The sequence below is a fragment of the Callospermophilus lateralis genome, chromosome 9 (genome assembly GCF_048772815.1).
Source record: "Callospermophilus lateralis isolate mCalLat2 chromosome 9, mCalLat2.hap1, whole genome shotgun sequence".
NCBI classification, from domain to species: domain Eukaryota; kingdom Metazoa; phylum Chordata; class Mammalia; order Rodentia; family Sciuridae; genus Callospermophilus; species Callospermophilus lateralis.
In genome coordinates this window covers 45,031,448-45,045,480 of record NC_135313.1, presented here as the reverse complement: position 1 = coordinate 45,045,480, position 14,033 = coordinate 45,031,448, and positions in this window count along the sequence as shown.

Below are 14,033 nucleotides of genomic sequence, written 5' to 3'. Positions count from 1 at the left end.
GTTCCTTGTATTGTGTGTGACTTTCTAAGAGCAGAGGATAGTGTTTCTGTATGATTCCATAGAACTGAGGTTAAGGCCTCTAAATTGTCACTAGACATTGAAGGCAACTTAATGCAATTCTTTATATGGTCAAGTTGCAGTGTCACTACATTTGGGTAATCCAACTTGCTGGGATTTCCCCCACCAAAACTGAGTCAAATTAATGTTGAATTGTTCATATATAAATTTCATTCCATTGGTCTGCCATTCTGCATGTAATGAACTTATTTGAAGACTACTTCCATCTCATCACTGCTCTCTTCCAATCAGTCAATAGTGGCCAATTAATTTAAATAGAGAAACATCCTCCTCACTCATGTCCTCCCTTTTACTCCCCCTGTATCACTGCTTTGGCTCAGCCTCTTTGGTCTCTCACCTAGGCTGATACAACAGTTTCCACATGGATGTCTCTTTCCCAGCTACCTCACCCACCCCATCTGCATTTCCATCATCACCACAGCTGTCAGAAGAATCTCTCTAAAACACAAATCTGACAGCACCATGAACAACCATGTATTAAATATTTGCCATGGACTTTATCCTTGTTTCCCAAATTCCCTCAAATAGCCACTCAAGGTAGCAATGTTTATCCAATTCTGCACATGACACTGAGGCTCAGAGAAGATGGTTAAACCACCAAGATATGTGGAGGAGCTAGAACTGGACTGTATGAGGGTCAGCATCCAAATGCTACACCCACAACACTACATCTGGGCCCGAGGATCACTTTCTAGCTTCATCAGCTGCCATTGATTTCACCATACAGTGAAATTAAGCAATATGTGGCTTCCTGAGCTTATCATTCTTGGTTTTATTTCTTTTCTGTCTGACTATGGTGTCCTTTTTTCACCTTTGCCTAAAGATAATCATGTCAAAGACAATAACGGTAAAAATTGTATATTATATTGTTTCCTTGGGCTGCTGTAACAAAATACCACGAACCATATGAATTAAAACAACAGAAATTTTATTCTAGCCACATTGCTAGTACCTGGAAATACATGTTCAAGGTGTCAGTAGCTGCACTCTCACTGCCAGCTTCCAGTGATTGTTGGATCCTAGGAATTCTCTACCTAGCATAGACTGGTGTAGCTCTGATCTTTGCCTCTGTGGGCTTATGGCCATGTTTCTTCTGGTGTCTGTAAGTCTTTCCTTGCTCTGTTCAATGTGTTTATGTCTTCTCTTCTTTTAAGCAAATCATTTGTGTTGGACTAAGAGTCTACCCTACCCCAGTATGACATCAACTTAACTTACAACTTAGTTACATCTGTTAAGAACTTGTTTTCAAATCAGGACACATTCACAAGCACCCAGGGTTAGGATTTCAATGTATGTTCCTGGGGATGAGAAACCAGCCTGTACCTCAGTGCAAAGCCTGTCCAAGGAAGGCGGTATGACCCTTGTCCTTGGGAAAACCCACAGAGCACTCCTAGGCACATACCCACCTTGCTGAGTTGTTTATCTACAAATAATAGGAGAGATCTGCTGTGCCAGGTGTCCCTGACTTAGTTAGGCTAGGTGAGGACCCATAGTAACCCCCTAGCAACCGCCAATCAGCATGAGACAGGGAAAATACCTGGGATGCCAGATGACCCTCCTAGTAGTTTATGGTGGTTGAGAACATGTTGGGAAACCATGTAGTTTAGCACTTACACCCCTGGTGGCTTAAACCAATGTTTAAACAAATCCCCCTCTTGTACTAACCAATCACCCATACCCAACTTGTTCCTGCCAGTAAATGTGCTAATCATGTTTTAGAGTTGTTTTATGATTTTCCTGCAGTGTGTGATGATTTGCTAAGAGATGCTATGATGTATGTGAAGTCCCTGCCTTCCCCAAAGAGTGTATAAAACTGCGGCAAACCCTGGGCTCGGGGCCTCTCAGCGTCACCAGTTGCTGTGTGTGCGCAGAGGATGGAGCTACCTTGCAATAAACGCCTCTTTGCTGCTTATATCTTGGTCTCCGGTGGTCTTTTGGGGGTCCCGAACTTGAGCATAACAGAGAGATACTTCTCAACCTAAGACAAATTGTAATAGTAAACAATAACAAGATAATAGCAAATTATTATTGACATTGTAACAAGTCCACACTCACTGTTAAAATTCAGTGTTTTTTGCCCTGAACAACTTACCCAGACACCTTTTCTTCTCACATTTTAGGCAGAGATAGAGATTCACTCTTGTATGCAGCTCTAGATATTCCTGCATATTTCTGTCATTGTATTTAGACATGGTATAATTATGTATATTCAGATGCTTTCTTCTCCAGACTATGAAATCAGAGAATCTGTCGATCAGCTTTTTCACCCTAGCATCTTGCCTCATGACTAGCATGTAGCAGGCATGTATTAAGTTGCTTAATTAAATTGATTCTCTGCCACATCGTCACATTGACAAATACCATGGAACTAAAAGGCTTTCATGTACTTATTAGGTGACCAGCATTGTCTAATTATTAAAAAAAAAAAAAAAAAAAAAAACCTGAATAGTCTGAGATGTTTTCCCTGCTTGCAAGCTAACAAGTTAGCCTGTCATTGTTTCTTAGATGCTGACAGGAAAGAATAGACTTCAGGGTCACAGACTGAAGAGCGCTCTTGCTTATGGCACAGTTGGCAGCATGAGCTTCACGTCTGCATCTGTTCTTTGTACCTCCTAGGATCCCCAGGGAGAGACGAAGATAGACACCCAGGGATGCTGCACACATAGTAGGTTCATAGACTTCAGCTGGGAAACCTCAAATTTAGGTAACCGCAATCTTTTTTACAGAGGATAATTACTAAATTTGTTTAGCTTTTGTCCTAGAGCAAGATGTCATCTTAATAAAGATGATAAGATGATACACTGGCCTCTGCCCTGATGATGAGAGACATTCCCTGTCTCCCAAGGCTATTTCCTTTAAGCACATGCTTAAAAAGACAATCCAAAACAAAAGTTAATATAAAGCATGCCAAGGGCCATAGAGAAATGTTCCTCAATAATAAATTGTTTATATTCATTAGCTCACTCTTCAACTTTGTTTTATTCCCCTTTATAGATAAATAAAGGAACACAATCACCCCATGACATACATGAGAACCTGCATGACACTTAGTGATTATGTGGGTTTCCTTTGCCTGGTTTACTTTATTCTTTAAAAAGATCCAAATTTTTTTTTTTATCTCAGTCACTCATGGCAGTATGTGCCTGTAATCCCAGAGATGCAGGAGACTAAGGCAGGAAGATGGCATCTTTGAAGACAGCCTTGGCAAAAACAAAAAGGGCTAGGGGTATAGCTCAATGGTAGAGCACCCCTGGATTCTCCAGTGCTGAGGGAAAAAAAGAAAAGAAAATCTTTATATATCACCATTTTGATATAATGGATATTTATTATGTACCAGGAACTATTTCCTATGATTTTATTCTCCTCAAATAACTTAAAATACAGATACAAAAGGAATAAAAATTGAACCAATCTCATTAAGGTGGTGTGACTATTAAGTGAATTATATGAAAAGTACTTTTATAGGCTTTTGTGTTTAAGTGATCCATAAATCACAGAGACCATTTTATAGATTGTAGAATGGGGCATAGAATGATTAGATGCTCATTCAAAGTTAAACACTTGCAAGTAGCAAAGCTAAGACTTTGAAAAGAACTCCTCCAACTCCAGGGCTTACTCTCTCGAACACTACAAAGTAATAGGGTCATTCATTGTTCCTGCCTATTCTCCTCTTCTCTCTGTCCCATAATGGCTCTTCTGTGTTGTGCTTTATTGCCCTGATACCCTTCTCTTCCTAACTCTGACTCCCTTTCCTTCTTGACTCTTCATGTTCCCTATTGATTCCAGTATAATGATGCTTCTCTGGAGTCAGATTGTCAGCCTCTTCTGACCTCCTTATCTCCCTGGGGCACCTTAAGCAAGGTAGATGTGGCACACCAGGGGCTGGGGACTGAAACACCTTCCCTAGTTCCCATTCAGGGATTTTCAAGTGCTTCTCAAGCTGCTGGGTGTAGCCTCAGCATGGTATGAAATCTACTGTGTCAGAAGCAACACTTCAGTAAAATATACTGAAATGGAATAGAATTAAACAAAACAGGAAATGTTAGATTACATAATGTGTACATGTTTGTGTATGTATTTGCACATCTTAGATTACAGTTTAACTGATCAAAGATTTGAAAGCCAGCTCTTCAGTTAAATTACACATGTAGAAATATGCCAGTTTAAATATACATATATATTCTATTTCCTTGTCAAACTCATTTTTAGGCTCAGGTAGAGAACTCATCATTGAATTGCCACCAATCACATTATACTAACCTACTGCTACACTCCCCAGTAAAATTACCCAGTAGAAAGTTTTTCAGCACATGGAAAGTCCACCTTACATCATGTTAGACAGTCACTCACATATTTTCAACTTTCCTATGACATCAAGAAGCATTCAGGCTCTAACACAACCAATCAAGCTTCATGACAGGGTCTTATTTAGTTTTGGAAAGACCTTAGTATTAAGAATACATCTGTTCTTTTCCTTGTTTTAGATACAAACACATGGAAAAAAAAAACATGTTAATAGGAAACTATCATCCTAAGATGGCCATTTATCTGTGCTGTTCACATACATACAGACTGCTTCTTAATAAATTTCTTTGTTATTTCCTCATATAAGGGATCCATCCTTCAAGGACATTTTCTTAATTTTCATCAGAAATCAATTAGGAATCATTAATTAGTTTTGATTTATCTGATTTTTTTAATGCAAATGTTTCCTTTGATGTTATATCCATATCTTCTAAGCCCACATCTATCCTGAGAAATGCTGGAGATTCAAAACCTTGTAAGGCCTGGTGCTCACTGGAGAGTTCACAAAATATGGACAATACATAAAGCTCCATTATGGTTAAAAAAAAATATGTACTTTGGTGTTGTATGGACTGAATTTCCCCCATCCCTGTCGAAGTCTAACACATAGTACCTCAGAATATGACTATGTAAGGAGGTAGGATCTTTAAAGAGGTAATTAAGGTAAAATAAAGTGATTAAGGAAGACTTCAATATGACAGATGTCCTTATAAGAAGAGATGAGGATAAGGAGAGGAACCATTAAGATGATATGAAGACTCAAGACAAAGTGGCTATCTATAAACCAGGGAGAGAGAGAGTTTAAAAGAACAATTGCAATGTTTGCTACAAAAATCTATCTCTTGATCTAGTGATGACAATGAAATTCAGTTAAAGTACTTGATGGCACCATACTTTTAGTCCTATCTGTTTCTGAATAAATAGAATATCAGTCAAGTTTCATGTTGTCTCAGTGAGCCCTAGAGTGGAAATGGAGTGATATTTCATTCAGAAGCATTAGTGTTGTGTAATTCCTTTGTTTTTTTTTTTTAATTTGTTCTAATTAGTTATCTATGATAGTAGAATTCATATTCACACATTGTACACAAATGGAGCAGAACTTCTCATTCATCTGGCTGAATGTGGTGCAGAGTCACACTGGTAGTGCAGTCATACAAGTATATAGGGTAATAATGTCCTCTCATTCGACTGTCCTTCCTACCCCGGCACCCTCTTCTCTCCCCTCACTCCCCTCTGCACAATCCAAAGTTCCTTCATTCTTCTCTACCCCATTATGGATCAGCATGGGCTTATCAGAGAAAACATTCTCTTATTGGCATATTGTCTCACAATAACAGTGTCCAAACTGCTGTGTGTGTGTGTGTGTGTGTGTGTGTGTGCGCGCGCGCGCACGCATGCACTTTGAAAGTGTGTAAGAGAATCTGTGATTATTACTTCTATAAATTTTCTTCAAAGATAATTTGGGTTAGTATGATATTGAAGAGGGCAAGAATCTATGTAAAAGTGACAGAAAAAGTTTCATATAAAAATATTCTACTTTAGTAATTTTCCTGTATATATGTTTTAATGGTTTAATCTTTCTAGGGCATTTTAAGAAAAATTATTATGGCCTAGAAAAAGAAAAAAATAGGTGAACAATACAGATTGAGTAAAGATTTTGTCACAAAGTTTGATACCATTTGAAGTAAAGCAAACTTTGGCCTTGTAATTATGTTCTCATGACCTTTGTGAGAAGTGAGTTATGATGCCTGTTTTAGGGACTGAATCAAATAGGATGGAATGAAGAAGGGCAGGACTCAGCTAGTGTATGGCGAGGTTTTGATTGAGTCAGCATCCTAGGAAATGGAGGCAGAACTCCAAATTTCTAAGGCAGTATTAGAAAAGCAGGGCACGTTTGCTGGAGGAAAACAAAATGCTTTTCAGTGTACACATCATTGTCCTCAAACATTGCATTCAAAAGAAGGCATGGGAAGCTTCAAAATTATTTTTAAAATAAGTAATAGTAGCAAATAGACATTAGTATTATCCTTACTGCTCATAAAATACATGAAATGTCATTACTATTGTCCACATTTCATGTGTTGATTTTATTGTTTTATTTTCATGAATGCAAAAAATACAGAGAAGACATTTACGCAGGCACTCCAGCTCTTTGCCTAAACATAATTCAAAAAGCCTGAAGTTCTATAATCCAAATCTTTTTACCTTAGGGTCATTTTGAAAAGCTGATCCTCAACTATAGAGAAAAGCTTCTACCTGGAACTTAAGTGAATTTAAAACACTTCTTCTGATGAAGTGCAATATGATTTTATAGCTAGTATTTAAATGAACTAAAAAAACATCATTTCCAGGTGACTACTCAAGAGAGTCTACAAATTGCCATGTTTCTATTTGCCATTTGTCACAAGTGACGCTATTAATAACTAATTTAAAGGCGGATTGTCTTTAAATGCAAGCATATATTCGATCATACCAATCATCAAATATAAGCAAGTAATGCAAAAAGTATTGAGTGTATGGGAGCACCCTAACTAGCATTCAGTGCACACTAATTAAACACTGTAAGAAAAATCACACAATCCCAGGGCAACCACGAGCCCCAAAATACCTCCTATGCCACACAACTTCTGTTAGGCAAAGAGCAGATGTTGTCCTTGTCCAGTGGTTCTCTCCAGCTAACTGCTGGACGTCAGGGAATGATGGAGTCAGTTCAGGGATGGACAGCAAGGTGACCCATCTCACCGAGTCCTTGGAGCAAAACTCTTCACCATGACAGCACCGGCAATTTAAATACAGTTCCACGTTGTTGGTGTTTGTTGGTGATTGGTTACATCCTGTGAAAGTCAATGTCCATTGGTTATGTCCAGTGAGGTGATGTAATTGCAACTGGGTATGTTCTTTGCACATGTCCATGGAGCTGTGTTCCCTATCAATTGTAACCAGTTATTACTAAGCATGTCTATGGCTAGTGCCCCTTACAGCTCTTTATCAATTGCAAGCAGACATCCCTAAGCAGTTCAATGGCTGCTGTTCCTTATGGCCAGCAATTTATCGAATCCCAGCATATCCCAGCATGTCTATGGCAGAAGCTCCTTACACCATTTTATCAGTTTTATCTTATTTTTCTCCATTTCTGAATCTAAGAACAATAATCTCTTTAAAATCATGCAATATCTTGCTTTTAACATTTATGTCATTATTTTAAATAAGATTATACTAACTCAATAACTCTTCAGTTCATCAAGACTCTAAATCAATTCTTTCTCATCATAACTTTCAACTGTTCAAAATAGCGATTTGTTATACTTAGAAGATAAAAAATGAGAAATGAACAGACAAAATAGTAAGAGGCTTAATACTTTAATCAGTAGAACTAAGTGGTTGGTTTGTTACGCTCGAATTCGGGACCCCCGAAAGACCACCATCGACGTAAGCAGCAAAGAGGTGTTTATTGCGAGCTAGCTCAGTCCTCCGCGTGAGCGCACACACAGCAACTGGTGACTCTGAGAGGCCCCTAGCCCAGGGTTTGCAGCAGTTTTATACATTCTTTGGAGAAGGCAGGGACTTCACATGCATCATAGCAAATCATCACACACCGCAGGAAAATCAAATAACAACTCTAAAACATGATTAGCACATTCACTGGCGGGAACAAGTTGGGTAGGGGTGATTGGTTACTACAAGAGGGGGATTCATTTGAACTGACTGGTTTTAGCCAAGAGGGGTGTTCTTGCTGAACTACATGGTTTCCCAACATGTTATCAACCATCATAAACTACTGGGAGGGTCATCTGGCATCCCAGGTATTTCCCTGTCTCTTGCTGATTGGTGGCTGTTAGGGGGTTGCTATGGATCCCCACCTAGCCTGACTGAGTCAGGGACACCTTGCAGCAGATCCCTCCTGTTATTTGTAGATAAACAACTTAGCAGGGTGGGAATGTGCCTAGGAGTGCTCTGTGGTTCTTTCCAAGGACAAAAGTGATGTCCCTTCCTTGAACAGGCTTTGCTCTGAGGTAGAGGCTGGTTTTTCAGGTTTACTTGTGTAATTGTAGCTTAAAACTATCTCTAGCATCCATAACTTGAATTTTCCACTTTACGCGTTTATACTACATTACTTTTACTGCCTTTGTTATTTAATAATATCTTTATTATTTAATAATATGCCAAACGCTTTAAATGCATCTCACTTAATCCTCACAATTACTGAAAAATTATTCTACATAACAAATGAGAAAACTATTACACAAAGAGGTATTTTGCCTAAAATCAAACAGATAAGGGGCTGAGGAACTAGATTCTGAGTCTGGGTCTGTCTAACTATAAGCCCAGGTCTTGCTCCAGTACCCCCACAGGACTTATCTAGAACCTTTCATTTCCAAATGACAGTAACCTGAACCAGTTTTACAGAGCAAGAGTCAGAAGGGAGTTATTGTCTCAAGGAACTAAAGATATGGTAGAGTTGTCCTCCAGGACAAGTAAGTTTGTGCTAAAGTAATGGCAGAACTTTCTGTCTCTTATCTCTGATGTATCAGACACCATTCTTTTCTGCAATCTAAACTTTCTAGTAAGAGGTGAGGGTAGAAGCTTCTGGATCACACAGGATTTCATCATTTATATAATCAGAGATCACCGATGAGTTTTGTTAGAGTCTGTAAACAAGTCAGGATGGCCCCTGGCATTTTGCCAGGGGGAGTGGTTTGTGAGGTGGAGCCAGGGAGCCATTAAGTGTGGAGATTTCTTATTGGTTGACTGCTGTATCTAGTTTATGCTAATTAAGATAAGCTGTGTGGAATGTATAAATACCACTCCTGTCCTACAATAAAGGGTTCCTACTCCTGCTATATCAATCTACACAAGTTGTTGGACACACACACACACACACACACACACACCCGCCGTTAGTTTGCTGCAGCCGGACTGCGGCAAGTTTAACTAGTAAACAATGACTATAATTTATTTTAATATTACCAAATAAATTCTGGTTCTTTCCCAGTAGCAGGGAAGAAGATTAGAGAAGGCAGTATTTGGTTTTGAATACTGAAAGGAGACCTGAGGGTAGTGATAGAAGCAGACTAGGTAAAACAGAAACTTCAAAGTCAAGTTAACCTGAATTCAAATACAAGTGCCTTGACCTCTTAATTGTATGATTTCAGCAAACTACCTAAACATTAATTTCTTTATCTCTAAGTAGAGATGTGAAAGCCAAAATAATTAGTGTGTAAAAATATAATGTTAGTAACAATCTTCAAAGCCTGGATGAAGGCAAGACAGGCTAATAATTTGGCACATAGTTAGAGAGATAATCTTTAAATATTTATTTAGCCTTTATTTAATTGGGATGAGGTAAGCATTGTGTACTACTTCAAGTTCAAATTTGAAAAGCTGGGCTCATTACATGTGTTAAAATAATTCATTATTGACTTATTGGAATGGCCTTTCAATTTTGTTCACCTCTAGACTCTTAACATTAATGTAGATTTTAATTATTTTTTCCCTGAGAGGGGAAAAAAAAGCACACAAAATGCATTGTTTATTTTCAGAATGTCAGCTGCATGTGATTGTTAACTTCCTGTCCCTGTCACTGGCAGTTTTAAGGATTGCTGACAAACTCTAGTGTTGCAACATGCAATTTGTGTATCAGTTAAATTTTTAATTAATTTAGTTCACCATAGTAAAATGATTTCATCTGTTTTTATTTCTTGTAAGACAAGCTGTCTGCAGTTTAGAAGAGACAAGTCTATCTTCCATATCTTTAGCTACATGAGGACATGTGTGGAAATGGTGATACTGTTACCGCTGTTGACCGGTGACGGGTCCTTGCTTCCCCAATGCTGAAGTATAATACCAGAGAAGCAAGCTGAGGCAAGGTCAGAGTGGAAAGTAGAAGTTTATTAAAGGACAGCAGAAAAGATTTCTCCCAGAGGAAGAAGGGGACCCAAGAGGTGGAATCCGTGGAAGTGTGGTTGTCTCCCCTTTTTAACCTAGGGTCTTCATCTGGTTACCCCCCCCTTCCTGTCCTCTGTTCTGTTATCTTTCAGTGATGGAATGTAGGTAGGTGGGAAGGCCCAAAGGGTGGGTCACAGGTGGGCCAAAGAAGTAAACTTTTAGGACTTTTGGGTCAGCATCTTCAAGTTTGCTGGGAGCTGTTTCATTAACATTTCTTTGGGATGGGCTCTGGGCCTTGGGGATGTAACATTCCATGAGTGTTCCTGCCCCCCCCCCACTTCATTAATATTCCAAGAGTTGTTCTGCTTTTCCCGGAACTCATTCTCAATATGGCCTCTATTTTGGATCTTACTCGATATTAGACCCGATTTACCTAACTACACTGACTACCTGTCTTTAAGTCTGGCTTCAATACCACCGGTGTCTCCTTCCTCACTTGTTGAAGTTTGACCATTAGAGAAGCACACCAAGGCAAGCATTATTAAGGCAGGATTTATTCAAAAGGGGGTAACATAGGCTTCTCCCAGGAAGGTGAAGGGGGCCATAGCTGGTATCCTGGTATCCCAAGAAGCTAGGTGTTCTGCCCTTTTTAAATGTTCTAGACTTCCTTTGTTCTCCTGCCCTCTTCCCTTCACTTTCTCCTTATGACTAGGCATTGGACTAGGCCCAGAAATGCTCGGTGGCCTGGCCAAAATGTGGGAAACAGGTGGGCTGAAGGGGGAAGGGCAGTATAGAGCAGCCAAGGACACATTAATTAACAACCTTATAGCTTCCTGTAGGGAGGGGCAATTCCTGGGACCCTTACTTTAGCAACAGGTTAGAGCAGGGGGAGATTCTTGATAAGGGTGGAGGAAAGGCTCTGAAGGAATTAACATTTCAATCCTTCAGAGGACAATCTCCAACTTCCTGGACTCACTCAAAAAAAAAAATTGGCCTCCTTGATCCAACCTGACTTGATTTACCTATCTATGCTGACTGCCTGTCTAATTCTGCCTCTATAGATGGTATGGACATTTGTGTTAACTGGTGCCATTTTTTTCTAATAATTGTGAGTGCCCTCTTCATGGTTGGTGAAGACTCTTTAACCCGAGATTGTTTAACCTCTCAATCTAGTACAATCTACTTCAAGGGAAGAAGTAGGTAATAATTTGTGCACAGATCTTAACACAATATCTGCTCTGTAAATATCAACTATTTTATCTGTATTTGACCACATTCATCAATAAATATTAACTATACACAACACTGGCTAGTTGAGGGGTAAAGAAGACACGAGTGAAGGAGGAGTATAAGAGGATTATGTAGAGAATAAGCACAAATCTAGTTGAGTGTGGTGGTGCATGCCTGTAATCCCAATGACTCAGGATGCTGAGGCAGGAAGATTGAAAGTTCAAAACTGACCTCAGCAATTTAGTGAGGCCCCAAGCAACTTAGGTAGACCCTGTCTCAAAAATAAATAAATAAATAAATAAAAAGGGCTGGGGATGTGGCTAAGTAGTTAAGCATGTCTGGATTCAATCCCTGGTACAAAAAAAAAAAAAAAAAAAAGAACAAATATGACTTCTATGCAAGTTCAGTTAGTCTTTAGAGTCCAGAAAACAAATTCCTCCAGACTTTTGCTATTCTAATCTCATAAGAGTCATCTTTCTAAAATGCTTATAGATCATAATCATCATCAACTGGCTCTTATTTTGCTGCCAAAATAAATTCTAAATGTCTTCTTTGTTTTAGATTCTGTCCACCCCTCCAGGATATTTCTTCCCTGCATTCAATATTTTATACTACATTCCAAGGACAATGAAATACAATTGGAATTTAAAGAATGTTCCATGATTTTCTCATATTGCTTCACTACCTGCAATGATCTCCCGACTCTGTCTGTAACAGTGGTCCACTTTATGCTTTGAATATAGCCCCTGCTCTGTCACTGTGTCTTATTTTTTGTTTGTTTGTTTCTTGCTTATAAATTTTATTTAATTAAATGTATTTATTTATTCTAAGGCAATTCAATTCATAGTACACATATAGAGCATCATTACCCTAAGAACATGTGTGAAGACATGAATGATGAGATTCTACTTTGTGTCTTATTTTTTTAAGTGGAGAAGTTTCTTTCTTTTCCTCTCCTTCCCCCCTTCCCTAATCTCTCTCCATCCCTAATCTCCCGCTCTATAATCTCAGGGGAAACTTGATTACCTTTATTACACATCAGAGCCAGGATTCTCTGTCCTTGATCACATTCACCACAAAAATAGGTATGAAGTAATTCAGACTTTGAGGATGGCACCAAGAGATCTAAGAATTGACCATCTCCCAAATTAACACAGTGAATTAACTAAAGACAGAGAACACATGGAACATCGCCTTTGAATCACCTCTTTAAAAACCCCTTTTTCGTGGGCTGGGGCTGTGGTTCATGGTAATACACTTGCCTGGCATGTGTGAAGCACTGGGTTTGATTTTTGGCACCACATCTAAATAAATAAAGGTCTATCAACAACTAAAAAAAGTATTTTAAAAAATAATAAACCCTGTTCCCCCTAATAGAATCATAGATTCTGGTCCAGGAGTCCCCTGTGTTTCTCCTTTGCTAGAAAAACAATATATATATTTTTTCCTTTCTCTCAAAACTGTGTCCTCATTCTTGGATTGACATTAATGACAAGGACCAAGCTTTTGGTAACATGTCCTTAAGAATCTTATATGTTCACCTTTTTCTGCTCAGATCCTGTAGAGAGCTCTTCTAAATCTAGCAGGTAAAAAAATGACTGCTTTTTCACATGAGTGCCCCCCTCAGCTACTATATGCCTATGCCAATCATTGCTTACATGCTAACATTTAATTGGTTATATGTCTGCTTTCTCTGTCACCTACGACCATCTTGAAAGCTAGAACTACTTTTGTTAGTTCCTGTATCTCTGAAACTTACCTCAGTGGTGGACAAATCACTGAGTGAACTGATTATTAAATAAGCAACTGAATGATTGGGTTAACCCATCTCTCTCCAATGCCTGAAATTAAAGTCTTTTTTTTTTTAAGAGAGAGTGAGAAACAGAGTGAGAGAGAGAAGGAGTGAGAGAGAATTTTTAAATATTTATTTATTTTTTTTTTAGTTTTCGGGGGGCACAACATCTTTGTTTGTATGTGGCGCTGAGGATCGAACCCGGGCCGCATGCATGCCAGGTGAGCGCGCTACCACTTGAGCCACATCCTGAGCCCCTCCAATGCCTGAAATTAAATGAAACAAAATCCTTACAAAAGCCAAATGTGGTGGGAAGAAAATGATAAGTAAAGGAAAGTAATTTATAAGAAGGATGTTCCTTCATTAGCATCCCCAATCCATCTTATTAAGTTGGACAAGAATTTATAGTAAGGACATTTTTCTTTTTCAGAAATTTTAGAATATGTCATCTATTAAAAACACTGTGCTATGATCATCACTGATGACCGCTGAGATTCAGTCATGTACCCTCCCTAAATATACTGTACACATTTGTATGCCTTTGCTTTTGATTTAAGCAGTCCCCTCCAAATCAAGTTTATTATAAAAGATTTTCTGTTTAACAATATCTGATCCCTACTTCCCTCTTCTGAATTTCTAGTGTTTATTAAATATGCTACTCATTTGACTTTTACCTGTATGTATGTCTGATGTTGTCATCCAAACCATAATTTTCTTGAAGAAAGAAAACATCTTTTATCTC